The 26906-nt window shown below is 36.2% G+C and overlaps 1 long non-coding RNA gene across 1 annotated transcript; it reads left to right on the forward strand.

Moving 5' to 3' along the window:
* The first annotated feature begins 1987 nt into the window (after nt 1–1987).
* On the forward strand, nt 1988–25814 carry LOC124396400. Its single transcript, XR_006927773.1, has 3 exons — nt 1988–2100; nt 6513–6533; nt 25697–25814. It is a non-coding gene; the product is annotated as an uncharacterized LOC124396400 (long non-coding RNA).
* The last annotated feature ends 1092 nt before the right edge of the window (nt 25815–26906 follow it).

Below are 26906 nucleotides of genomic sequence, written 5' to 3' on the forward strand. Positions count from 1 at the left end.
TATAAACTTTCACAAAGCAAACGGTGTGAATATCTGGTTATATATCTAGTAGATTTATCCAATCTTTCTAAATTTTCAGGTTAGTAATAGGCCAAGAAATAATCCCCTGAAATTACTATAAAAAAACCCAAAGAAATCCCCATTCTGTGTGGGAAAAAAAATGATTTGCTTCATAGCCACTGCTTTCTTTTTAAAATTCAGTGTACTGAAGCGGAGCAACAAAAATTCAATACTAAATTCAATAGAGTAAATTGCATCTACTTCTTACATCATTCCTTCTCCACTGTTACAAGCCTGATAGGCTAACATGCATTTATTTATTAATCAGAATGTGAATGTGAATAGCCAGGCTCATCGACCATGGGTTGCCTCTGGAGCTTCTGGAGTTTATTACCGAAACAAAGATAAGTTGAGAATAAATTAACTCGTTCCACCTGTGCCTACTGTTTTCCTTTTTACCTCTTTCATCTTGTGCAAAGATTCACTGCACCCTTTCAGTTAGTGGCCTTGACTTTCTCAGAACGGCACAATCAGACATTATTTGAAACATTCCACCATAACCGCCCCATCTTTCTTTCTCTCACCTCCCTCTTTCTCATCCTCCCACGTGCACAAACACACACTTTGTTTCCTGGCAACATGTAAGCGTGGGGTGGAATGTTGAAGGGCTCTCGTGTCACAGAAGGCTGCAGCGTCCAGCACACACACACACGCGCACACACGCGCACACACACACACACACACACACACACACACACACACACACACACACACACACACACACACACACTGTTTGGCTGTAGGACATGGAGAAGCTCATTTCTATGCCACCTCCGCCATGCTAGTTAAAGCTACCTTTCATGCTTCAGGACATCTTTATGTATGTTGGTGCTGGAAAGTTTGGGCGATAGTGCAGTTGTAGAGTTTAAATGTGTTTGCCCTGCAGTTAAAAGTTCAGCTTGTTAATTTATGACAGGGTGTCTGTCCTTTGTATTTCTGCTCCTTTTTATATGCATTAAGAGATGTCATTCACTTAAAAATGTTTATCCAATATAAAAGTTTAAATATTTGCTATGGTCAGGGTTGGGTAACATACTCTGAAACAGGTACTGAAATAACCTTCTGAAATTGATTCATTAATGTTTTCTGATATAGTGCCTAAAAACTGTAGCTTCCTTGAAAGCTCATGTTTTCATTTACACACTAAAAAGGCTTGCTAACTGCACAAAGTGCTTTAATATCCTAATGTTAGAAAGGTTGGACTTTGGCTTATTTCTAACATCAAATATAAACTGTTTGAATATATAATATTTATTATAATAAGACATTTGCATTTTATGATACATTAGTTCTGTGTCAGAGCTGCACTGTAATACATTATGTTTTTGTTTAATGTTCTGTCATTCTGGGGGGGGTGTTTGTTTGTTTTTTTGTTTTCTGGAATTATACTGTGTTTTAATGGTTCTACACATTTTGGACATTTGCACCTTCTGTGTCTTCTTATGTCTTTCTTAGTTATTTGTTATCTCATGTAACTTGTGTAACCATATCTTGTCTTCAGTAGCAATTTGGTCTCAGGGAATCTTATTTCATTTTTGTTGTGTACTGTACCAAAGTGATTATTGGTGAAATAACATTAAAGCTAGTTAAATTGGCTTGAGGTTGCTTGAGAAGTATGCAATCTATTAAGCTAAATAACAGTGTAGTGCTGTGTTTACGTAGCAAAAACGTAAGTTATACGAAGCATAATAGATTGAATTAGATTTCTAAATCTTTACATTTATGCTAAGCATAAACTACTGTTAAGTAAAATGGAGTAATATAAGTAAATGTAAAACAGTAAAATAGAGGCTGAGGGGGATCAAAGTTGTGTGTGTTGTCTCTGTGTGTGTGTGTGTGTGTGTGTGTGTGTGTGTGTGTGTGTGTGTGTGTGTGTGTGTGTGTGTGTGTGTGCGCATAAGGATACAAATAGCTGTACTGTGTCCAATGCTATTTTCACCCAGGCCCAAATAGACACTCTTTATTTTGAATAGTCTCTGGGTAATAGCAGGTTTACAGAGTGGTCCAGTGGTTCATCTGGAATAACGCTAGAAGCTGGAGGTAGGTCATATTTTCATAATAAATAAAATATCACAGTCATGATACAGAGCTGGTGTTTCTTTTGTCATCGAAGTGAGAGTCATAGCCCTGAGGAGTGTTCAGGCACAAAATTAAAATGTGCTTATCGCAACTTGCTTGGGGAAAAAAGTTGTATTTATAGTAGTTTTTTAATAAATAAATAATAAGTACTGAATATTTAATATTTTAATATTTGAGGTGACAAAGAATGGCAGTCATTTAAGTAAAAATAAACCCCACCTTAAAGCCAATGTGTACATTTCTTAAGTTACTCATAGAAAGTCTGTCAACTTGAATTTCAGAGCAGATTTAAATTTACTAGATGGTTTCTACTAGGTGTTTGAAATTGAAAGTATAAATGGAATAGAATCAGTCCACTGCTTAGTGCCAAAGCTGGAATATAAAAATAAAAAATATACTACATTCTATCTTCACCCTCCTTTTACTGCCTGCAGGGGATCAGCTACCAAAATTGCAAACCAGGGCCTCCTGCATTATTAAATGTGCAACAACAACAAGAAGCACCATAAAAATGCATTGTTATGAAGAAGCCGGTCTGGCCATGCAAAAACAGTTCATAACAATGTCTTTGTCTCAAGGCTTAGCATACCTTGATCATTGTCCCAAGTTACAGCTGCTTATGGTTGAACTTCAGATACTGGTGTAAAGGCAGGTGTTTGGTTTGCCTTGATGTACAGAGCTTGATCTCTGACCCACTTGCAAATCCGCAAACAATAATTGTTTCTCTCCAACTTCAGGAGTCAAATAGAGTCTGTTTGTGTATAAATAGTCTTGGACGTACTGTTTCCCCTTTATCTCCCCTGCCTGTACTCGTAGCCAAAAACACTTCAGGGAACCGCAAATCACAGCAGTGTCCTACAAAGCCAGAGGACGCCCACAGTTTGTGAATCTCTATTTGTGTCTGCATGCATACGTGTGTGTGTGTGTGTGTGTGTGTGTGTGTGTGTGTGTGAATATTGTTTATATGTTCATATACAACAATGTACTGTTTGTATTCATATATACATATACAGTCCAAATGTTTGACACCGCAGTGAAAATCAGAAATAAAAAATTAATTAATCTTTGGAATTTTTAAATAACAAAGAAAGTAAACATTTAATATATTTAATATTTTACATAACAAATTCTACAACATTTGTAGACGATATTGATGTGCTAACTGCTTTGTACAAAATATACAATTTTGTCTCATATGTAACATTTTGAATACACAGTATCATTAAAGCAAAAAAGAATAATGTACTAAATAAATAAAAAAACCATGCAAATATTTTAAATACTGTACACTTTACTTAACTTGTCAATAATATAATTTATGGCTAAAGAAATTGTATTCAATTAGAGATAAATGTAAAAAAAAGAGGCATTTTTACAAGAGTTTTCAGACTTCCTTTTATATATGTAAATGTGTGTATGTGTGTGCGTATGTATGTGCGTGTCAGGAAAACAGAACACATTAAAGTGGTTCTATTACTCAAAGCAAAAGACAAAGGTTTCTATTCAATCAAACCTGAAAGAACTAAAGGACTTGCTTTGTGCTGCTTCATTTCAATCCACTTCCTTCCTCCTTTTCTTCATTGCTTTTATTGCTGCACTTTTCACTACTTGTGAAGGGCCAAGGAAATTTCCACACTTAATTCCGATTTCTTCATTAGGCAATGCAGTCTCTCTTTGTATTTTTTTTTCTCATCACTCTTGCTGATAAAAAAAAAACCTGTGCAATAGATGTTTAAACAGGAAGGAAAGCTTTATACATTAAGGCATTCTGGGAGTCTGGGTTATGTTTCATGTTTATGTACAATTGGCTTGAGTAACTAAGAAGTTATTTTCCTGCCAAATCTTTATCCATGCAATATTTTTACGATTTCATCATGTTTCAACTGCACACAAAAACTCACACTCACATAAGGGAAGTTTAAGGGCAGCTGTTGGGGAAGTTAAAAGTTCTTTTTGTAAAACTCTTTTTGAAGACACAATCTAGTGAAAATTGTTTAAAAATCATGCTCTGATTCTGTTTCATTAATTCTTGTAGAGATGGAAGTTCCTAGATTTCTACTTGTTAAGGGATCTTACAAAATTATAATTAGCACCTGGGTCATCTGTACCTGGGTCATCTTAGACATTTATTAGTGTATATACTTTATGAGCACAAAGGATTTTAGACACCTGACCATCCCAATTGTATAGACTATCTTTTTAAGCTGTAGCATTTTTAGTTTTTCTTCACTGGAATTAAAAGGCACAAACCAGTTACAACTTATCAGTGTCTCTGTGTATGAGAGATCCATGGAGACATGTTTTGCTTTTGGTTGGAGTGGAGGAACTCAAGTATTCTGCACAGAGCCCTGACCTTAGCTCCAATTAGCAAATTTGGGATGAACAGTGAAGCCAGCTGCACTCCAGGCCTCCTCGTCAGTGCCTGATCTCAGTAATACTCTTGTAGCCGAATGAGCAAATCCCACAGACACACCAAAATCTAGTGAAAAGCCTTCCCATAAGAGTGGAGGATTATGACTGCAGAGAGGGTGCTAAATCTGGAGTGGGATGTAAAAAAAAAAGAAAAGAAACAAAGAAAAACACATATGGGTGTGCATATCAGTTGTCCACAAACTTCTGGTCATATAGTGTATTTAAACAATAAGTTTTGGTAAAATTAAATAAAATACCTAATACCTTTAAAAGTTTATTAAAATGAGCTAAAAGCAAATAAAATTGCAGAAATGTGGCAGTGAGCTAGATTCTTTTGTAAAAACATGCACATATTTACTTTAAAAAAAAGCTGCTATTACTCATGTGAAATTTGACATTTGACCTTAAGTAAAAAAAAAAACACTTTCACTTGAATAATACATTGTCCTCATGTTCAACCAGTACAGGAATGGACTCATGGGTCAAAGAATGGAGAATGAAGGGCTTTTCCTGAGGGCTGAGGAAGATGTTTGACATGTTGAGCACTAACAAAGGTTAGCATATGGTGCATATGCAGTGCTGTGACAGAGTGACCCAGGATAAAGAGATCCTGCTGAATGTGTGGCAACAGATGTGTGTGGCACCTGTAATTCCTATAGTTTGTACTTTTTTTGTGTTAATAAATGCTGAACACAATGAATGGATTCCACAAAAAAATAAAAATCCAAATCCCTCTACAGACCTGCTGTGCTAGTGCTGTTCTCTGCAAGGTCTGAGATAACACTGTGCTATACAAGAGTGCATATTTCAGCTGACTCATAGGCTGCCGAAAACACACAGTGCTCTTTGCCTCTCCCTACTCTTTCTCTCTGCAGCTCAACTTGCATAACTAGGATGTATAGACATCTCATTTCTGACAGCTGTCTTATCACACATAGTTATACACAGACAAATATTGTCTCTCTACCTCTGCCACTTGGCATGAAGCAACTGCTCATGATTTCTCCCTCTCACACTTTCGACTCACACAAACAGCCGGACCTTGTATACAACACGAGGTTGCCCTTGTCCCTGCTGATACAAGTTTACCTTTATGTGACTTGTAATCTGAGCTTTTCTGGCTGGGACCGGCCTCCTCTCTCCACTGAATGGACTGCACTGTGCCCTGCCACTGTTTCCTGAGCTTTCACTCTGCTTAGCTTGACACTATGATTATAGTAGAGCCTGCGGTGGGCTTGGTTGCATTTGTGCTGAGGAGACACTGATCTACAGGGTCAGCTCACACTTGTGCAGACTTTTCAACTTACACAGAAAAGCAGCACAGATTTTTACAAAGACTGGGGACTGATGACTCATAAAGAGAATAAGACATTGTGAGACAAATGGCTCAAATCGATCTGTAAAATACAACTTTTAATTAAAATCTGCAGCTGCTTTATATAAATGATTTATGATTTATATACATGAAAAGGACTTATTACATATTGTATGCATTGCTTTTGGCTTTACAATATCTATAAGGTGTTACATGCCAAGGTCTGTCTGGTATAACCTTTTTTAAATGTATACACCTTTTATTAATTGTCAGTGATACAGATTCAGTATAATAGCTTTTTAGGTTATATAATATATTGTCATCACCATTAAATGTGTGTAGATCAAACTTGCATATACATTTGACTTTCTTAGGTTTCTTACATTTTCTTGAACGTAGTAATATTGCTGTTTGCATTTGTAGCTTTAATCCTTAAAACCTCCAGCATATTATCCACATATGTATACCTTCATCATACAGCCACTTGCTTCTTTATGTATTTTTTCAATAGCCATAATTAATAAAACAGCAATTAATTTAAAAATGTGTTTAGGGCCATATTCAATGTGCAGCAGAACTGCACATGCAACACAATAAAAATAAATGAGAAAAATTAATAAATAAAAACTTTTTTTTTTTTTTTCAGGTACATGCATTTGTGAACTGGGTAAGTGCTTTGTTTTTCTTTAATAGACTATTAAAAACCCTGCTTTAGATACATATATTTACGAGAATTCGGGCAACTTTGGAACTCCATGCAGTTGATTTGCACAATCTTAATTTTATATCTGCAAAAATTTTTCAAAAATCAACAGCTGCATAACATATCTCTGACTTTAAGACTGACATAAAATTTTTATTTTTGTTGGCAACTCTGAATACGGTTCTTAAGAGGTTAGGAGAATGATGAAAGTAAGTCTTGACCTGCTGACTGCTCTTGTGAGATTAGTAAGTTAATTTTCTTGGAATGTCACATAAACTAATCTTTGCAAATTATGGGTCACTGTTTGTTCACTTGATCAATCACACAAAATCTTGTGACTATACAATTTAAGAAAATGGGAATGTTGGATGAGACTCCTCCCGCCTGCATAGCTTTCTATCAAGTTAAAGCAAGCAGTACGCCCCCACTCCCCTGACTTTTTTCCATCGTACTACTTTTGTTTTTATTGCTTTAATTGGCAAAGTGACTAATGCAGACTCCTCCTCGGGGGAGCAAATTATATGTATCCTCAAAACAACTCAGGAGCCTCAAAACAAACCAGGCACAAAAGAAACTGCATGGATTTACTGTTTGTGAGCATTACCATGTTAGGAAAAAAAGATAATTCAACATTTGTTTTTATTCTATTGAAAGGCATTTTGGTTACACTTTTTATTCAAGTCACATTCATTTATTATAATACATTCAATAAGTATTATAGACATTTCATTGTCTTTTTTGTGTTAATTGTTTACTGTGCACAACACGATGCATTAGGAGTAAGGTTTGTAATAGCAAAGAAACATTGTTTTTTATGGGTAGTTTGGAATTGATTGTATATAGCTCTTTTTTTATAACTGCAGTTTAAAATGTAATTTTATGCCTGATACAACCGAGAAAATTGTAATAAGAGCTCACAAATTCAACTTGTAATTTATTGTATTATAAATGGTATTATACGCCTATTCTTTTATGTTAAATGCCAAAAAATACAGTTTTCATAAAAAAATTCTAGTTGAGCAAGTTTTAAAATTCAGCCTTAAATTTAAGTAAAAAAAAGAAAAGAAAAAAAGATGGTAATTGTAGGTGGCTGTTGTTGTGAATACAAGTATAGATGAGGAACCGAAATAATTTAACTCGACCTTACAGTGTTCTTATGTTTAGTGGTTTGGCTCTCAACTAGTTCAAAGAAAGAAAAACAACATGGTTTTCTGTCTCACACGTTAAAGCAAGCACTTTCCATTGTGCTTTTGTTATTTTCTAAGATGAAAACCTTCCATTGCATTCCCTGCGGAGACACAAGCACACAACCTGAATTTGCAGCGGTGGAAATCTAAAGTCCCACTGGGCACATGCTCTCTTCTGCACAGCACTTTCCCCTACAGTTAAATATAGAATTGATTTCGAATTGAACCAAGACACACTAAAGCAGCCAACGTCAATGCCACGGTTACCTCCGTATACCGCATAAAAGAGTTCAAATTTCCATGTGAACGAGAGCACAGTGGGCAGACAATGCTAAATTCAGAATGTCTGATATGTAGGCTCTTTAACAAAACCCAAGTGAAATGAAAGGCAGCCTGTTCTGGAAGGCCGAGCATAAAAGCCCTAGCCTTGCTCGGCACATAGGCCCCCTCACATATGCTCAGTGATTGGTTGCTTTTTTGCTAGCATGTGCTGCGTTGGTGGTGACAGTAGTATTGTGTGGGTATGTGTGTGTGTGTGTGTGTGTGTGTGTGTGTGTGTGTGTGTGTGTGTGTAGCTGAGCGGATGGGATGGGATCTGTTGCTAGAAAATGGGTGAGGTCAGGGTTAGAGGCCCCACAGGCAGGCTGCCCTAAGCTCAGAGAAAACAACTGGGCTTTGTCAATGTGTCGACATATCTGAACGGGATTACAATGGACAGAAAAGAAAGTCACAGAGAGAGAGAGAGAGAGAGAGAGAGAGAGAGAGAGAGAGAGGGGGTTAGATGGGACCTATTTTTTGGCAAATAAAGCCTTACATATGCAATATTTATTTCACTCTGCATAGAAAAATCAATCACTAATGTCCAGATTGTCCCTTGTGTCTTTCTTTTTTTTTTTGCTTATTAAATAAAAGATGCATTTTTGTTTAAGTGCACTGTTTCACAATTGCAACGAGCTAATGTCCCTGAAATGTTTAAACCCGTAGCATAATGCGGACATTCACCAAAGTGACCTATACACATCCTCTCTCCTCAATTTCTCTATACACTCCAGACACTCACACCCTATGTTCAGTTCTCCTGCAGCTTATTGTGTTCTGGTCTTATATCTATTGATTTCATGTCAATCTTTGTTTCTATGAGGGAACAGTGGCAATAGAATGTGAATTGGATTAACTGTAAAGAAGGGGAGGTAAAGTAGTTAGTTGTTAGTAATTCAACCTTGACAGTGCAACAAAGGACAATGCCTGTGTTATATAATGAGGATCAATTCCCTGTGTACTCCTATTTCTATTGTGTGTGTGCATGTGTGTGTGTGTGTGTGTGTGCGTGCGGGCATATGCATTGGTGTCTATGTCTATTGATGGTACATTCAAGAGGATTTTAGCTCTTCCAGCAGTAGCAGTTATCATAAAAGTCATTGTTCTAATAAAACCAGTTGCTTCTTCAGATTTTTGTTTAACCATAAAGCCTTTTTCACCCTCACTTCTGTTACCGCTTCACACCTGATTTTTTGAAGAAGAACTTTAACCTGGAATTCCTTCAATTTCCTGCAAGAATTATTACAAAGATTGCTTTACAATTAAAATTATCTTAATACAACTCTTAGGGGTGTGGTTAAAAGAAAAATTGTTAATTGCAGTAGATTATTTACAGAAAGTAAGTTTTCAAGAGCATGTTAATGTATAAGCTGAGCATTGTTATGCCTTTAGCTATAATGAATATGTATTGTTTGTGTCTAAAAGGAATGTTTGCCCTACATAAGAAATAACCTCTGAGCAAGCCTTCAGCAAGAACTAGGAAATGCAGTAATTTGAAGTTGACAAACATATACACAGCAAGAATTTCTGGTGGCTAATAGATTGTGTGTGTGTGTGTGTGTGTGTGTGTGTGTGTGTGTGTGTGTGTGTGTGTGTGTGTGTGTGTGTGTGTGTGTAAGAGAATAAGAGAGAGAGAGATTGTGCTAAGATTTTAATTAAGGTTTTTTTAGACAAGAATAGTGGGGTGTAAGGAAAGTACTGCACAGCTGAAGCAATTTTCCATCTAGCCACGTGTCTCTCACATGTGAAAAAAAGAGCATTCGTAAGTAAATCTGTGCAGTTTGTGTGAGCTATATGTCTTTAGAGCTTTTCCTTGTAACAGTGGACATGGTGCCAGTCCATTGCAAGGCACAGACCTTTACACTCATTTACACTGAGGAGTAATTTAGAGGAGACAATCCACCTACAAGCATGTTTTTGTAAAATAAGAGGAAACTGGAAAGCCCAGAGGAATCCCACATAGACAGAGGGTTTGAATATGTGAAACTCCACACAGACAGTAATCTAAGATTAGGATTAAACCAGAGACCATGGAGTTGTGAGGTGCAACACTAAACACTGTTCCACTGTAACACCATGTTCTTATATTTTATAATGTATTTACATATATGACTTAAGAATATATTTTGATGAGCTGTCCCAAAGGACTCCACCTGCCAAGTGCCAACTCATACCACGGTTACATGGACAGACAATCAGAGAAAATGAAATCGAATGTTTGCCTGAGGACACTGGCATAGTGAGCTGTTGTCATGGTGACAGTGCTTTGAGGGGCGTGATTTAGCTGACAGAGTTGTCCTGTATTCGGGAGTGTTGTTTAGGGAGATTGTTTTATAATCATGGCTCATTATTTTTTGATGCTTGGCTGAGATTAATCTGAGTGCTCTAGATCCTCTTGGCTTTGTATTTGCACTTCAGCCATTCAAGTGAACAATTTTTAATAAACTACTTGCTGCAAACAAATTTATAAAGTAAGAGTTGCTACTTAAAATAGTAAGCGGATTAAAGGAATCCTTCATAGTTATTTTAGTCTAAGGTCTGTCCACAGAATTTTCATCATATATGTAATTACCACAAACAAAGAACAAACATTTTCTTGTTCCAAACAAGCAAGGGAAAATCTTTTTTTTTTTTTTTTTTGCTGAAACTTTGACTTAAAGTAATTCGAAAAAAGAATAATATGTAAAATATAAACTACTATACATAGCTCAAACGAGTGTTACTGTGTTGTAACACTTGTAGATACACTAATAACACTGAATTACTGATCTCAACACAATGAATGTATAAAGTTCTCAAGAAAAAATGTTGACTGTCATAATTTATATATGCAGGAACACCTGTACATATGCTCCTTTATGCAATTACTCAATCATCTAATAACGTGGCAGCAGCGCAATGCATAACATCGAGCAATTACAGATCAATAGCTCCAACTAATGTTCACATCAAACGACCGATTGGGGAAAATGTGTGCACTGTGGCATTGTTCTTGCTGCTAGATGGGCTGCTTTGAGGATTTCAGAAACTACTAATCTTCTGGGATTTTCACACACACAATAGTCTCCAGAGTTGATAAAAATGGTGCAAAAAAAAAAAAGAAAAAAAAAGAACAAATAAATCCAGTGAGTGGATATATGCCAGTAACTAAAATAACAACTCTTTACAACCAAACTAAGGAGAAAATCATCTCAGAAAGTACAATAAATCTTTGAGGCAGATGGGCTACAACAGCAGAACAGCTCATTGAGTTTCACTCCTGTCAGCAATGAACTGAAATCTGAAGATACAGTGGGCACAGGCTCAGTAGTTGAAGACTGAAAAAAAATTACTTGGTCTTTTTCCAGTCTTCAACGTTCCACTTTTGTAAGCACACTAAGACATACATTATTTTGTCTGAAAGGGCTAATACTTATAAATTCAAACCCAATGTAAATATATTTTATTGATGAGTGGATAAAAGTATTCTTTGAAATGCTTTACATTAACATTTATTTATTTATATTAACAGCTCTAGTTAAACAGTTTTTGCTCCCAGTACAGAAAAAAAACATCTCAAAATTATTGTCTGTAATAATCACATGTATTCTATTAATGTGGTAGATGCAGAAGATTATGTGACATGTGACACATTCATTTAACGTTAACATCAATTGCTGCCTCAATTACGATTTCAAAACCCTGTGAACATTTTTATTTCCTGGCTGTTGTGCATCTTATGCCAAAAAAAATAAGATGAAATAAGATAAAATCTAGGGCACTCCACATGGTATGTAATGGATTCTATCCTTTGTCTATAAGAAAAGGCTATATTCAATGCAGTATTTCAGCACCTTCCTTCGCAAAGCATTTTAAGATTTTTTTTTGTATGTATAAGTTGAAAAGTTTGACAAGCACAAAGTCATATAAAAATTAATTCGATTTAATATGACATCTTTAATATCAGTATGTTCAATAAAAAGTAAATGCATTAAATGTTAGCACACAAATCAGCATTCTCAGGCCTTGTATTATTATTATTATTATTATTATTATTATTATTATTATTATTATTATTATTATTATTATTATTCAGAGAAAAATAATTGTGTTTGCCAGGACAGAATATCCTCTCTCTCTTTACTCTTTGATATGGCTATTTGTCCAAAGAGTACAAGGTTTTATTTTCATGTTGAAGAACCTGCCATTTTCCCATATGGCATTTTGTCATCACGTGATTCCTTTAATTCTTATCCAAGGAACAGCTTGTCCTTTTGGGCCCATGTTCATTTCCTCTCACGCTGCTATCTTTGAAATCAAAACGAGACTGAATGTGATGCGGAGCAGTTCTCTCCATGGCAGATGGTTAGCGGGTCGAGTGCCAATTTAGTGCATAACTCACAGCAAAGATTATCCCCTTCCAATCTGAGCCATGCAGGATATTGCCCAGGGATCCTGCCCTTGAAGCAAACCAATGCCTTTACTTTCATTTGATTGTCTGTGAACTCAGATGAACACAGAAACAGAACAGGCAGCCACCTTCAGCTGACCCGGTGAACAATGTAGGAGGAAGAGACCAGAGGACAGATGACTCCCCCCAGTGGCTGTTTGTTTGGATATTAGTTACCCTCATGCACTTTGGTGCCTGGACCTCTGTTTTGTCAGGACAAAGAGAGGAAATGGAGGCTTACCTACCAGGTACAGAAGAGGGTTAAATATTACATACATCTCCTAATGAAATTCATAAATTTATTCAACTAATTAGTTTGGGTATCCTGAGAGAACTTAATTTGAAGCATACCTATTCATATTCTAAAGTTTTCTGGATGTCTGAGCCAGGACCGAAATTCATTATGAAGGCTTCAATTTAAATGAGGGTCCCAGGATGTTTTGCAGTTCTTATTAGCCAAGTGCTGAATAATTGCATGTTGATTATCCTTTAGAGATGGCAAAGTGATGTCATTGCACTCCATTAGAGAAGAACTGAGCATAAAACAATGCTTATCATTATCTTGATTATTATGGTCAAGTTAATACAACAAGCATCAGGAATTAGTTTTTTAGGTATTTTTGTGTTTTGTGGAAGAACAGTTTCGAGCACCGCACCGATCCTTATATGTTTCTTCAGTGTGGCAGAAACTGCCTTGCACCAGATCCTCAGACCCGTTTGTATATAATGTGCTTGGATCATTGTTTTCCATTAGATCTCCGGAGGCCTTCAGGAACCAAACATGGCCAGAGCCTCAGAATCTAATAATAGTCACTGCCTTTCTCCACACCACCCGTCCGGAGCATCAGCGTGCAGCCAGGGGACACTGTGTTCAAGTTCTGCTTGCATTTCATACTGCTGACGAAACACACACACACACACACACACACACACACACACACACACACACACACACACACACACACACAGTAGTGTTGCAGTCATATATCTAACATATGTGTGAAAGGAACACTCTCAAAGTACTGATAATGCACTGAAGGATATTGGATGCCCTCCAGCTTACATAATAATTATAACAGGGATGAAATCACTACACTATAAAAATAAACTTAGACTCATACTGTTCTCTCGTGCTCTCTCTCTCTCTCTTTGTCTCACACACACACACACACACACACACACACACACACACACACACATATATATATATATATATATATATATATATATATATATATATATATATATATATATATATATATATATATACATAGGACACTGCTTCAGAAAACACAGGATAGAGCAACATGAATATGCAGCAGCACAGTCTCCTCAGGCTATGAAAAAGGTGTGAACAAGGCTCAAAAGTGGTAAATGTATTTTCCATAGGCTTTATATAGCACTCTGAGCTGCGATTGAGATATATGAATGTGCCACAGCACCCTGAAGTGATAAAAACCCAGCATACGTCACAGCTCTGTCATTTGATTAAGAAGCAGAGTTGTTCCTCACTGCGCTAATTATGGCCTCATTGGCAGGCAACAATGACAAAAAGGCAGTCACTCCGTGCATGAACAGCCCAGAAGAACATGGGAAGTCATTTAAATGTAAATTTACTTCTCCCCCATCCTCTCATGAGTCAGTGAACAGAAGTCTTATAGGGCCATAGTGGGATTTTTGATAGTACTGTGGAGAATATTTGAAAATTCTCAATGATTTATATGAGGTTATTCACAGTTGGTTGTGCTCTATAGCTGTAATGTTGCACATTGCATACTATGTATAGTTACATTTACAGAAGTTGTATTAGTCAATGAATGTTTCACTCAGAATTTTATTTAAAATGCAACTCAATTGTGTATGTTGACTGCAAATGTTATTGGAATATGCCAAGCAAGACTTTTAGAACTGGTTGTGAAAACTTTTTCAGTCAACCTACATTACTGTGTCCTGTATGTTAACTGGGTATCCATGAAATTCTATACTCAGCATTAGCTGACATGTTGATGTTACTTAGTATAGGTTAATGTTTATACCTGCAAAATTCACTTACTGCATATCTGAGACAAAGCATGTTAATATCTTGTCTACAGTATGTACCTATATTTCAGTGGTTAATTAAAACTGTGGATGCAACACATTTGCAGATTTTTACTGTAATATTCATAATAGAACGTGACATTTAGTGTACATTACAATATATTTTTGCGTATAAATAATATGATTATAAAGTGTAAGTATTTACTATATACAGTAAATTATGGCCAATGCTTAGTTCCCTGGAGTACAAAACTGAGTCCGTGCACATGCAAGCACTTTATCCCTCATCATGAAAAACAAAGTTGCAATACAGCACTAACATGGTCATACATTTGTACATTTGCTTGGAGCAAAAGGCAAGAGCAAACAGTGATGACAGTATAAGTCACTACCATCATCCCAACAAGCTATTTTGTTTGACAGAAGCTGTTCCTGAGGGCATCTAACAAAACAGTCTTAAACTTCACCAGCGTTATAGAGCTAGAATTGTGACTAAACTCTAAGATTGTCATGCAGATAGTCAAAATGTTTTATGATAAATTGTAACAACAAACTTTTGAAAACTATTCATACCCATAGATCATAGACACTGCAAGATGTTTTTTTTTTTCCATCAACCAAGCAAGAGTTAAAGATAATGACTCTTAATATCCAAGGAAATCAAATGATAAAGTTTGGATGAACGTTAGCAGTCGGCATGCACAAACATAAAAATATAAAAGATATAAAAATGTCCTGAACCAATGTCCTGTCCAGAATCACACTGAACCTTCTATTACAAGGGACGTCTCTGAATGCACCTTTAACCTTACCAATATAAACCGGTTACAGAGGTGAATGAATAAATGATAAACATGCTCTGCATTTAGTGATTTCTACCTACATTCAATTCAACTTAATCTTCACAATGCCAATGGCAAAAAAAAACTGCATATGCAGTAAGTCTTGTAAAACAGTATTATTATATTTGATCATTTGAAGGCATTCTGTAATAATTGTTAATAAATGTATCATAAAAACTTCCTTCTGACAGTTCATTATTTCCAATCTCGACACCCAGCACTTCAGAGGGAGAGAGCTCTAGTCCTAAGAGTTATGGCATGCATAACATTATTTATATACATAATTTATAACATTTCATCTTGAGAACACATTAACTGAAGAATGAGGAGCAATGAGTCACACCAGGTTGTGAAGCTGACACCACCCTGTTTCATTTGTCTTTTAGTTCATGTCTGTATGCTACTTTTTTTCCTTCTGCTTCTAAGTTCTTTTGCAGTGTGCTGTCTTGAGCCTCCCACAACAAATCATCCAGAGGACATCTGTATACAAATAGAGATTCTTTATGGTTTGAAGATTTTAGCTAGTTGGAATTCCAAATCAAAGAAAACCTTCAAAGAGTACAGTACAAGGTTTATATTTATAGCACGCCAAAAATAAAGATTAAGGGCTTGAGTCAACAGTGGCATGACCACTGGACACAATTTACAGTTTCATTCTGGAAGCTGACTATTTTGCCAAGTCCGGAAGAGGACTTTTGTGCCAAGTCATTCTCTGTATTTCATGTTTTACTCTTTTCTGTGCTTGACTGCTGCCTGCTCAGTCACTAAGCTTCATACTCCTCCTTTTTGAAAACCAAAAACACTGATCCAGCCCCTTTCTTAGGATCACCCTTTGCATTTATAACAGCCTCAGTTTTCTGTGATTTTCTAGGTGTTTGAAACATTCTTTTGAAATTCTGATCCATGATTGACATCTTTTATATAATCTGTTTGGCATCACATAATTGCTGCATATTTGTCACCAGCACATTCATGCTGTGAAACCTCCTGTTTACCAAATCCCATAGACACATCATTCCATTAAGTTCTGGTGAACGGGGAGTCCATTGAAGTGCAATATCAATATCAAGAAATCAAAGCTAAAATTTTGATCTGTTTTCTCATATTTTGAATGGGATTGTGTGTAACTGGAATGTGGAAAGAACTTGCTCTTACTCCTGACAGTCCTTAGCAATGATGGAAGAAAAGGTAGAGAGCGAGGAACTGATGAGAAAAGCTCCATCTCTCGTATCTTGCCTTTTTGTAGTTACTTTAAATATCCTCCTTCATGCTGTCCCCATATTTATATTCTCACACAGCATAAAAAGGTATAGCTCTACCTAAGATTAAAATGACCACAACAACTTATATAGACTTAACACTCTATAGTCATTGTGTGCCCTAGTTTTTTTTTTTTATACTGCAGTTTTAATACCTGTAGACAGGAAAGACTAGAGTGAGATCAGCACATAAAAGAAGAGAACATCTAGCAGTAGCAGGGTCTGGTGGATGATTCATAGGCAGTGCAGCACATTCAGGACAATTTACCAAGCCATCTGCTGCAGCGCTTATGATGGTGATCCCTACCAGTGATTCCTACAAAGAGTCTCTGCACTCTTTTTGGCAGTGCAGTCTAAATATAACGAAGCGCCCGACGATCGCCCAAGAAAACACACACACATACATACTCTCACACGTAACAAAATTAGAGATGTCATGGTGTGCAGTCTGGGGTTATATTTACTGATCTTCTCAAGTGCAAACACAGGAAAAAATTACATGGTCTATGCTCAAGGGTTGGCCAACATTATAATTCCTTATCTTTATGCTGTTACATTTTATATTTGATCCTTAATGTATCCTAAATATAAATATAATATACTGTCAGCAAATACTAATATCACACAACTCATTGCATATAGTATCCAGGTTTGTCAATCAGTGCTGGCTGTTACAAATGGGTTATCAGAGTTAAGCTTATCCTGTTTTTTTTTTGTTTTTTTGTTTTAAAGAAAGACTGGTTCAGTAGTGTCTTTGCCAGCCATAGACTCTTATTTGTTGTAAAGCGGATTTGTGAAATCAAGAGTATTACCACCACCAGCAATCTTAAAGAAAAACTATGCATGAAGTAAAGGCTGGGGCTGATTTCTTTCTAGTTCAGATTTTAGAGTTACACAGCCTATTGTTGACAGCTGTATTGAGAGATTATACATAGTCAAATTTCCCTATAGATTTGAGGTATAATTAGCTGGAGGCTAATTTATTCACGGCTGCTGTACTGACACATCCACTTCTTTGTAGTGCCTGAGAAGATACATAGGAAATACAATAATTAACATAAATAAACAGGCATGACATAAATTGCTTTATAATTCATTTCTAGGAGTTAATAAATGAAGGTTACATTGTGCAATCAAATTACAAAATGAACTTCTACAATGTATGCACGGGTATGAATACTTTTTTCCTAAATACCCAGCCAGCACTCTTACTCTTGGTGCTATATTATTATCTCTGAAAGAACATCACAAATTGGAAACACAGACATGTCTTTTTTCTAGCCGTGGACATTATATGGACCGTGACGGTATTAAACATGGGATTTATTTATCACTATAAACAGTTAAATGTCATGGATGTTCATAAATTGTCACTATGATATAGTGTGGTGCGTCTTCCATCTCCCGTATCAGCTGTATTGATCCTGACTTTACAATCAGCAAAGCAGATGATTTATGATGTTGATCATTCACTAAATGACTCCCTACTCCGTTCGCCTTCATTCTAGTTATTAGGCTGTTCACATCCTTCTGTTTTCGTCCACCTGCTACAAGCAATAAGTAATTATGGGACATGAATTTGACAAGCTGATGCACCCTCACTGGCCAAGAAGGTCACCGAGCAGTGGAGCAGAGTTCACTGTCCATCTGTGCCATGTCTCCAAAAAGAGCAGAGAGCAGCTGTGGAGTAGATTTTTACAGATTTTGATGTCTTCATATTTTGTGTGACTGCCAATTTCAGAACAAGTGGGCGGGTGTGCTTTAGTTTGTTTTAACATACATACAAAATAACCACATACATAAAATGAACCAGAAATAATTAGTCAAATATCCAACAAAATTTACAGTCTGTCCTATATTAATCATCGTGACTAAATGCAGGAGACATTCACACACACATTAAACAGAGGAGTGGCTTGGCATTTTCTTAGTTCAAGCATGATATTCAGCAATTATTCACTTTACAGCAGTACAGCACCTGTGAGGATTTTTAGCCTGGCCCCATTGTACTGTATGCAGAAGGATGCTTTAAACCCATTGTTTTAGACTGCTAAGTAAAGAACATCTGTGTATTATGTGTAAATTAACGAGGCCTGTACATTTCTCAGTCACCAAAACAACTGCAAGGACAAATGAGGTCAAGCCTTCTGCATCATCTCATGTTTCATTCCTGTTGTCGCACATCACACTGCCTCTCCTGTACTCCGGCTGTTGTAATATTACCTAATCTGCAAACCTCTGATGACTAATACAGATTCATAACCCAAACACAATGACACTGTGTAATATACTGAGGTTCTAGTTCATTAAGTACACACATTTAGTGGATAATGAATGCAGCATGTGGTGCAACGAGTTTCAGTTTATTAGATGTATCTGCTAAAACAGTAGCTTGATGTAGAAACAAACATTCTGTAAATAAATAAAAAAGCGAATAAACACATAGGAACATGTATCACGTGTGCCTTCAAAAAATATATATGCATACATATTATAGGCATATACTGTAATAACATGCTATATTGCCATCTAGAGGAGAAAATAAGACGGTACGTGACAATAACATTACAGTCCAGGATTGAGATCATTGTAGATTATACAGAAAGATAGTAAATTTAAACACAAGTCACAATAAATGATCCAGGAAAAGTTTTCACCATCCTAAATTGCTTGTTATAACCACATGGTTCACTCTGCATTGTATTTAATCATGGTAAAACCGAAAACAATCACACAATCTAGAAACAATATAGGCCACCAGCACAAGCACTGTATTATATGCCTTGTGTCCTCTCTTTTACCTGTAATGATCAATGCTCTTGAATCCTTTGCAGCTCTTTCCTTTCGGCCCGGCAACACGACCAGCCATGCATGAACTCATGAGTAAGTGGCAGAAAAGCAATCAAGGCCCATAAGAGTTAGAAAGGAGCGGAGTGTGAATTCTGAGAACAGCTTCCTGCTTGACTAAAGCTGAAGCTACATTTTATATGGTGATGTGGTCTGGGTAAAATATGTAAAGCTTTAGGTATGAAGTTTATGGCTGGATTGATTATATCTTTGAAGAAACCAACTATACACTAGAAAGCATTGAAAGCACTGAAAGCAAGAAAGCAAGAAAGAAAGAAAGAAAAAAGAAAGAAAGAAAGAAAGAAAGAAAGAAAGAAAGAAAGAAAGAAAGAAAGAAAGAAAGAAAGAAAGATGATACAATTTGGCTTAGTCTGATATTACAGATATGCGATCAATATCAAAAAGTACAAAACACAAATATTACAGTCAGAAGCAGAGGTGGGAAGTATTAAAGTACAAATACTTTTTTCTGTACTTAAGTTGATTTTTCTGGTATAAGTACTTTACTTTACTTACGAACTTTTTACTTTCACTCATTAAACTTTTTACACAAATATTTCAAACCAGACTTGTTACTTTAGTTTTAATCTATTTGGTGACATGATCAAAATGTTTTCTTCTTATTGCGTGGCATTTTCAGCCCATCAACCCATTTCTTGTAATTGCGTGACTTTTTCAACCTACCACTGGTGTATCATTTCCTGGCTCTCACACCACAGTCGTTAGGCTAGCCTACAAAGCTAACAACAAGCAAGGCAGAAGGCAACATGAAGGTATGGGGCTGATGTGGATGAGACAGAGGGAGTCAGGGATGTAAACGTGACAGAACAGAGACATTCCTGATCACCTGATCATTATCATCTTTGCTCTGCTTTTGTTCTATATGGTGGTTGTTCAGCCTGGATACATTAATTAGATTAAATTTTTTATTCTTTTGTATTATTATATTAATATGATGTGAGGTCCAGTTACCAGCGTGACACTAAAACAGGTAGTAAAAATGGCTATTTTTTTTACTTAAGTACATGTCAAAGCCCAAATTTGTTTTCTGTAACTTGAGTGAAAAAGTGTAGTCAGTACTTTAACTTTTACCAGAGTCTATTAATTCATGAGTATTTGTACTTCTGTTTAAGTGAAGGATGTGTATACTTTTGCCATCTCTGGTCAGCAGGTATAAAAGTACAGTACATACATAGAATGTCCCACATTAGCATGACCCAAAAGACTGTTTCCAAGGCATAACAAAACTGGCTTGCATGTGATCAGCTGTCTTTTGGAGTGTTATCTGGTCAGATAAAATATATTACTGTTTTACCATAATAATCAGTGTTATACATGCAGGGAAAAGAATTATACTTTTAATACAAAGAAGCATGAGGTGACCGCATTATGTTGTTGGGAAGTTTTACTGGAAAAGGGATTAGTACATTTCTGAAAATAGATAGGTGGATTATCTAGAAACCCTGAAGTAAAATCTCAGGACATCAGGTAGAGTTGCTCCTAAACATACACTATATGGACAAAAGTATTGGGACATCTGACCTTTCCTGCCATATGTAGTTTTTCTACAAACTGTTACCACAAAGCTGGATGCACACAATTGTATATGATGTCTTGGATGCTCTATAATAATATTTTATAATAATATAATAAAATAAAGCTCTGATCTCAACCCTTCTGAACACCTTAGGGATGAATGTGAATGCTGACTGCATAGCTATCACAAAGCTCAGACTGAAATAATATAGAAGATTTGGGAAACTTAACCAAAAAAACAATTCTGACTAAGTTGCACCAGTTCTGTCAGGAGAAAGAGGAAAATATTTTGTATTTGAATGAAGTTTAAGTAATTGCAAGGCAATGGCACCAAATGCTATATGTAAGCTTTAAAGCACAGAATATCTAATATAGTGAATATGAGCTGAGAAATATTTGTCTTTAAACTATTATTTTAAAATCACCTCTTATGGAAATAAAGTGGACACTCTAACTGACTTATAACTGATCATTGTATGGTAAAAGGAAATGTGTGTTGTTTTGAAACATAGTTAATTTAGCCCAGATGAATGTAAAATGTTTTAGCTTGACTCTATATGTAACTAATCATCACCAAACAGTGTGCCATACATGATTTCACAATGTGCTCACAGGATAAGGACAAAGAAGGTGAGCTGTTAGCCAGCAGTCATTTAAAAGTGTTTGTAGATTGAGAAGTAGTTACACAAAAAGTTATGAGCAATAGACTTGATTACAACAACTTAATTCCTAAACTCAATGTAAAAAGAATAACAGAAACTTTTAAGCATTTGGACATGCAGTCAGAAGAGGAATCAGAATTCTCTTGGTAAATTATATTTGTGTATATAAAACTGAAGTACACAGATTGGAGCATCACGACATGGCATGGGTGATGTACCAGGAAACATTAGAAGAGAATTTAATATTGTGGGCCAAGAAACTGAATCCAGAGAGAAGCCAGCAAGACAACAAACCTCAAACATATGGCCAAAATGGTTTAAGAAGCCCTTGTATGACCTAGCCAATATCCTGACTTGAATTCCATTAAAAATTGATGGTGGATTATGAAATTGCAAGTCTATCAGCGGGACCCTCATAACCTTGAGAAATTGAAGATGATCTGCCAAGAGGAATGGGATAGGCCAAAATTAAACCAGTTTGCTATAAAAAGCAAATTGCTACTCATCATACACATTTTAAAGCTGTCATTGCCAGTTGGGGCTTTGCAACAAAGTTCATACATGTATGTATACAATTTGTTCATTTTAGTTTAGTTTTTACAAACATATAAACATGTACTTTTTGTTCATATTTATAAGCACAAAATCAGAACATTACAAGTGACAATTTGAAGTGGGTTCATTGTAAATCGTAATTTTGTTGGACATTTTGTAAATAAAGAAAATACACATCTAATTACATTTTGTTCTCTTAGTGTATCTTAAAATCTTAAATCGACATGGCCCACAGTAATGCACCTGCATCCCTCTCTGTCATCTGTTCAGTCCAGTTAAAACTTAAACTTAAAATCACTATGCTCCTTCAGTAATGTACCACAGTGATCCAACATGAATACTCTAAAGAGACCCCCTAAAACAGTTTATGAAGTTTTACATTTTCTTTCCTTTCTTCAGTGAAACACCTCACCTGATTAATTTAGATTTGTACAGTATCTCACAAAAGTGAGTACACCCCTCACATTCCAGCAACCATTTTAGCATAATTATTTCAAGGGACAATACTATAAAAATAAAACTTGGATTTATATTTAAGATATATTCAATGTGCAGCTTGTATAGCAGTACAGATTTACTGTCCTCTGAAAATAACTCAACGTACAACTATTATTGTCTAAATAGCTGGCAACAAAAGTGAGTACACCCTAAGTGATAATAGCTGTACGTCATGTAACCGTGCAAAGCCACATGTCCTATTCATTATGTTCCCCCTTTTATCTACTTGACAGGACCAAACAAATTTGTGTATCTTGTATCAGAGCAGTTCAAATTTGGTGCTTTGAGTACAATTCTCTCAGACTGACCACTGGATGTTCAAAATGGCACCTCTCAAAGAACTCTCTGAGGATTTGAAATTTGGAATGGTTGCTATCCACAAAGATGGCCTAGGCTTTAAGAAGATTGGTAACACACTGGAACTGAGTTACAGTACAGTGGCCAGGGTCATACAGAGATTTTCCAAGACAGTTTCCACTCTGAACAGGCCTCGCAAGGGTCGATCAAAGAAGTTGAGACCTTGTGCTGTGACTCATGTGCAGAAGCTGTCTTCAAAATACAGACGCATGAGTGCTGCCAGCATTGCTTTAGAGTTTGCAGAAGCAGAAGGACCGCTTGTCAGCGCTTAGACCTTACACTGCATGCTGCAACGAGTCAGACCAGGGTGTCGAATACCATGAAAATTGTGTCTTGCCTACAGACAAGTATGGTGGTGGTAGCATTATGGTCTGGGGCTGTATGAGTCATGCTGGTGCTGGGAAGCTGCGGTTCATTGAGGGAAAAATGGATTCCAACATGTACTAAAGCAGAACATGCTGCACTCTCATCAAAAACTGGGCCGAACCGCAGTTTTCCAACATGAAAACGACCCCAAACATACCGCCAAGATGACAACTGCCTTGCTGAAGGTGAAATTGATGGAGTGGCCAAATATGTCTCGAGACCTGAACCTTTTTGTGCACCTGTGTTGCATCCTCAAGCAGAAGATGGAGAAATGCCATGTGTTTAACATCAAGCAGCTCCATGATGTCTTTATGGAGGAGTGGTAGAGGATCCCAACAACAGCCTGTGCAGCTCTGGTGAATTCCATGTCCAGGAGGATTAAGGCAGTGCTGGATAACAATGGTGCTCACACAAAATATTTTCACTGTGGGCACAGTTTTGACATGTTCACTTAGAGTGTACTCACTTTTGTTGTAAAGTAAAAAAAAAAAACAGGAACATGATGAATAGGATATGTGGCTTTGTACAATCACACGACTTACAGCTGTTATCACTTAGTGTGTACTCACTTTTGTTGGCAGTTATTTTGACAATAATGGCTGAATGTTGAGTTATTTTCAGAGGACAGTTAATCTGTATTGCTATACAAGCTGCACATTGAATACTCTAAAATATATCCAAGAATCATTTCTATAGCATTGTCCCCCTACGACAATATACTAAAATGTTTGCTAAAATGTGAGGGGTGTACTCATGTTTGTGAGATACTGTACCTTCTAAAACTGCTGCTGCACCCATAGAAATTCCTGGACTTATTCTAGGACATTTACTCTTAATATGCTCATACAGAGGATCCTTTCAACACACTTTGTATTGTTTGCTTTGACTCTTCTTCAGCCTGTACTGTCATGATTTATAATCCTTCTACCCATTATCACTAAAAAGAAGATGGATACCCTTTTAAACCTGTTTTATCTTTGATGTTTTCTTCCTTTCATCATCTAAGAGTTGTCTGACTTTGAGAAATACTTTCTTTGAGGATCACTTTTCGTTACTGTTGATCTACATGTGCATTTAGATTTCTCTAAAGCTGCTTTGTAATAATTTTGATTGAATAAAGCATTATGCAAACACATTTGCATAAAACTTTAAAACGAATCATCTTTTACCTCACTAGCACTGTTGTGCTAAACATCGCCTACCACACAAATATTATATTGCCTGATTATCAGTTTTCCAGTGGTGGTCCTTTTTCTTTTTTTGCATAGAGCAGAATGGAGCTGACCATTAAAAAATGCACCAAATGGATCATGCAGTAGATTAACATGCTGATTTTGAGACATGTACAGTACAAACTGTACAGTTATTCTAAGAAGTTTCTGTGCATGTACCCCCGTGACACAAAAAAAAAACATGCCAACTAGTGGACTGGCTACAATGAACTGACATTAATTTAAATAACGTTTTTTAACTCCTTGACCAACTCCTGATCCTGAGCTAGCTGTGTGGTACTTTCAGGATGCATTTCTTCTATAGATAGTTTGAATAAGAAAAACTATTTAATTTGGTTACAAAAAAATTGCCTTCTTTGGATCAATAAACTGTTTATTAGGTACAGCACTTTCATATATATATATATATATATATATATATATATATATATATATATATATATATATATATATATAATTTAATAATATTGTATCATATTGCATTTTTTTGGTTTGTTTAATTCAAGAAAGAACAGAAACTTCCATAATATAATGTTTAATGTTTAATGTCTGTGTAATGTTGAGACACTATGTACTATATATTGTGCATGGTACTCTATTCACTTCAAATCCGAAAAAAGTAAAGTTATTTACTGGTGATGAATGAATCTGAATATTCATTGATCCTTCATATGCATTAGAAACCTGAACAATGTCATATATAATCCTTAAAGTAATTGAATGGCAGATTATTTCATTTGAAAATATGTGTTTTGTACTGGAAGAGGAAGAAATGAATGAATTGTAAATTAATTCCCAAGATTGATACGACATACATAAAAACTGTTATAAATGCTTTTTTATTTGCATTATGTTTTTTAGGTACATAATTACTAAAACTAGTTCAAGTTAACCACTGAACTTGAGCCTGACTGCTGTACTTGCCACTTATCAACAACTTTAATGAATTCTCTCTCATACTCTCCCCCTTTCTCTTTCTTTCTCCGTCCTTTTCATTAGCCTCTTACAGGGTCATGGACCAGGGCCCCATTGGACAGCCCGAGGGAGCCAACATCAGAGGCCCACCTTGGGGAAAACAAGTATGTAATTGGCCCTCTGTCTCATATCCAGCTCAAGTCAAGAGTTCAAAGCATGAGCTTTAAACCAGAATGCAGTGTATGTGTATAAATGTGTACACATGTGTACAAAGAAGGTTCCCTACCAGCGCAAATGTCACGGCAGTGCCGGAGTCGGACTGAGAAGATGAGAGGGTCAGGCAGCGGGGTGCTCGGCCAACAGAGACTCGGCGCTCACATGAAAGGTCAGCAGGAGAGGAGAGAACCCCAGACCCAGACATAACACACGGATCAGACTGCCCCCCGTGTCCCCTGAGAACTCCCCCTTTCGCCCCCACCAACGTCCAGCTGGAATGTGCCTGCTCAAGTACAACAGGCCAGCACTGACTAATAGTGGAGGAAAGGAACAAGTAAACTAACATAAAATACCCCCTTTCACAAAAACCACTAACCACTGAAGTATCACACGTTTGCCCTCCTTAGTGAAGTGAAGGAATAAATGAATAAAGAAAGGAAGTAAGGGATATATTTTTTTAATCATTATTCATTTTGCTGTTTAATAGTTATCTTATTAATAAGTTGCCTGCCATGCCTTTAGACAGAATACAAAAACTTTGTAAAACATATACAAGTATGTAGTAATTCAGTTTATAGTAGGTAAGAAAGGTTAGGTTGGTAAAATAAATAAGTATATTATAAAATAAGTTGTAGATCAATGTGGGAGAAAATATATTAAAATGCATATTCAAGGTGCAAAGACAAACGGGTCAGGTCATTTATTGATTCAAACTCACATCGTGATAAATAGAAGGAATGAAGTTAGTCAGCAAATTTGAGCCCTTTTTATAATATAAGGTAAAGGACATGAGATTTTGTTAAAGTAATTGTCTATAGGGTTTTCATTTTGTCATTTTTTTCATTTTGTCATTCTGTCATTAGAGGTAAGTTTTAAAAGCACATGTAATTTGAGTAACTAAAATATAAAGATTTTTTTTTTTTGCAGTTTTTACAAAATAAGTGCTTGAAAACAGTTCAGAGTAAATAAGTAACACTGGTCGTTTGTGCATGGAGATAACTGTGTGCACACATTAATGCAGAATTAATTACATTTTTGGTTGTGTGCATGATTTAAACAGGGGAGTGGAACTGAAGCC

This window comes from Silurus meridionalis, chromosome 14, assembly GCF_014805685.1.
Source record: "Silurus meridionalis isolate SWU-2019-XX chromosome 14, ASM1480568v1, whole genome shotgun sequence".
In the NCBI taxonomy this organism is placed as follows: domain Eukaryota; kingdom Metazoa; phylum Chordata; class Actinopteri; order Siluriformes; family Siluridae; genus Silurus; species Silurus meridionalis.